We start from the raw sequence: 2,446 nt of genomic DNA on the forward strand, positions 1-2,446 counted from the left end.
AGCTCTCCCACAAGCCTATTCAGAGATCTACTTGCTTGAACTATTAGAATCATGGATCCAAATCCCTAGACTCTTGGAGACCTAAAAATAGAATGTTAGATTCTTAGAACTAAGTTGTAGAGACGTAGATTTTTAAACTCCGTGTCCTTGAATCAGAATGTTAGTTTCAGAATGCTGGAGTCAGCTCTTCTTAGACCTAGAATTATAGAATCTGGGGCCTTAGAATCCTGGCTTCCTAGGCCAGGGAGCCCTAAGTCACCTGTCCACCCACCTCACCAAACAGTGTGCAGATCCTCTTTACAGCATCCTCACTGGGCGGCCAATCCGAACCAGCGCTGGAGGAGGGAGGGGAGCACTGGGCTCCCAGGAGAGGAGCAGCGAGCCGGGCAAACCTGACTGTCAGCTGCAGGGACAGATATCTCCCAGGAAGCCTGGGGGTGAGCTCTGAGGACAGCCCCCCACCCTCCAGAGCACACACGTGTGCACCCCCCCACACAAGCATGCATGCCAACGTGCGCAACCCCGGTACAAACAGAGCGGACCCAGCAGGCCCTGCCTTCGTACCAGGGAGGAATAAGCCCCTCCCGGATCCCCGGCCCCCACTCCACCAGACGCCCTGTCTCTACCCTTACCTGGGCCCATCTTCCCTGTGGAAGTTCAAGGTGCCAGGCCACCAAGAGCAGGGAAAACGCAGCTTCCCGTGGGAGCTGGCCAGACCTGCAATTTAGGAGCCGCCTTTTCTTTAAGGAGCCGGAACCCTGTGCATGATCTAGTTCATCCTGGGGGCGGAGGGACTCTTCCTCCCTGTCTGGTTTATCTTTGGCACAAGCTTGCCTGAAAGCTGGGGGCGGACTCCTCAGAGGACTGTTCGGGAGGACAGAGGCCCAGAGAAGGTGAGTGGCTGCCCTGAGCCCCACAGCAATTTAGGATGGCACCCGACACCCCAGTGGTTCTCCATTTGGCAGTCCCACACCCTCTTCCCCTCGAGAATGCTGACTCTTGGATGCAGGGACCCTGAGCTGTTCATTTCTCTAACCCCAGCCCCTAGCTCAGCATCCAGAACATCAGGAAATGTGAATAGACCAAGAAGTTTGGCGACCAGCATGCCAAGGGAGGTGGGGTTTTGCTCCTGGGCAGAGGCCTCAAACCCACATTATGAAATCCTTACGGAGCCCATGAGAGAGGGTTTTTAGAGGAGGAAGTTGAGGCTCAGAGAGGTTCAGTAAGCTGTGCAAGGTTGCACAGATGGTTAGTGGGAGGTCAGAATTCAAACCCAGTTCTGTCTACTCCTAAACCATCAGTATCTCCTGGCCCTGCTGGCTTCCCCGAAGGCTGAGAGGAATGAGGGACCGGAACAGCCCTGGACAATGCAGGCTGATGGCCAGCTCTGCATTCTGTTTGCCCTCTGCTCCCCCAGGCCTTCTCCCAAGAGGCCTGGATTATGCTACTCAGTGCCAACTGACTCACTCCCACCCCTGGCCTGGGTCTGACCCCCAGGAACACACCCCACAAGCCCTCGCTAGGTTAGGAGATGGGCTCTGCCAAGAGCAATGATGCCAAATTGCTATGTGACCTTGGGCAAGTCACTTCCCTTCTCTGGACCTCAGTTTCCTTCCTATTAAAATGAAGACAAGCGTACCCACCTCCCCGGGTTGCTGTGAAGATGCCATGGGAGGGTGCTGACCACAGTGCCCCGTGCAGACCGGGAGCTCGGGCGAGCTGGCACGTGAGCCGAGGAGGCCGAGCGGCATGATGCATCCGGTTTCTTCCAGCTCTGACACTCTGCTGTGCTGTGATTCCAAGAGTCTAGAATCGTGGCACGAAATTCCAAGATCGACATCCTCCCAACCCCTGCAGCCCACCTAGAAGTCACAAGAAGACCTCTCTCCTCTCCCAGTCCCCAGCCCCAACCTCTCCAGTTCATCCTGGGCAGAGGAGGGGGCTCTAGGACCCCACCCTGCGGGACCCCACCCTGGCCCCAGCCTCCTTACCTGCCCACTGGGTGAGGGCTCCCCTCCTTGCCGCCAAGCTGGTTATCATTCTGCTGTCCCATTTCCCCACTTAGTCTACAGGTTCCCCTAGAACGCCCCTTAGCTGGGGTCCCCCACACAGTGCCCACTTCCAGGCTTGCGGCCCTGGCCCCCTCCTGAGCCCGTAGTGACCACGTCCGCCCACAGAGCCTCTCCCATCTGGTCTTCGGCCCTGACTTCCCATCAGCGCGTGATGCGTCACCCTCCGTCTCCAGGACACATCCTGGAGGGTAGGGGCACAGATGGGGGGTCTGCAAGCAGGAGCCCGGGGTGGGAGTGCAGGGAGAAGCCTCCAAGGAAGGAAGAGAAATGGGGAGCAGGGAACTGCAAGGAGCCAACGGAGATAGATAGAGGGAAAGGGGGCGTCGGTCGGAGGTGGAGAGAGAGAGAGAGAGAGAGAGAGAGAGAGAGAGAGA

At 57.4% G+C, this 2,446-nt stretch overlaps 1 protein-coding gene across 2 annotated transcripts in view; it reads right to left on the reverse strand.

Moving 5' to 3' along the window:
* SSTR3 (somatostatin receptor 3) overlaps positions 1-2,446 on the reverse strand; it is a 6,689-nt gene extending 4,243 nt beyond the window's left edge. Inside the window, exons 1-2 of one of the 2 annotated variants that reach the window (XM_023527416.1) lie at positions 1,992-2,446; positions 1,644-1,806 (exon numbers count right to left, since the gene is read on the reverse strand). The gene's annotated coding sequence lies outside the window, so the exon portion shown is untranslated. Of the gene's footprint in view, positions 1-271; positions 404-632; positions 680-1,643; positions 1,807-1,991 lie in introns of those variants that run through there. The other variant, XM_023527417.1, reaches the window with a different exon arrangement.

This window comes from Pteropus vampyrus, unplaced genomic scaffold (genome assembly GCF_000151845.1).
Source record: "Pteropus vampyrus isolate Shadow unplaced genomic scaffold, Pvam_2.0 Scaffold16, whole genome shotgun sequence".
Lineage (NCBI taxonomy): Eukaryota > Metazoa > Chordata > Mammalia > Chiroptera > Pteropodidae > Pteropus > Pteropus vampyrus.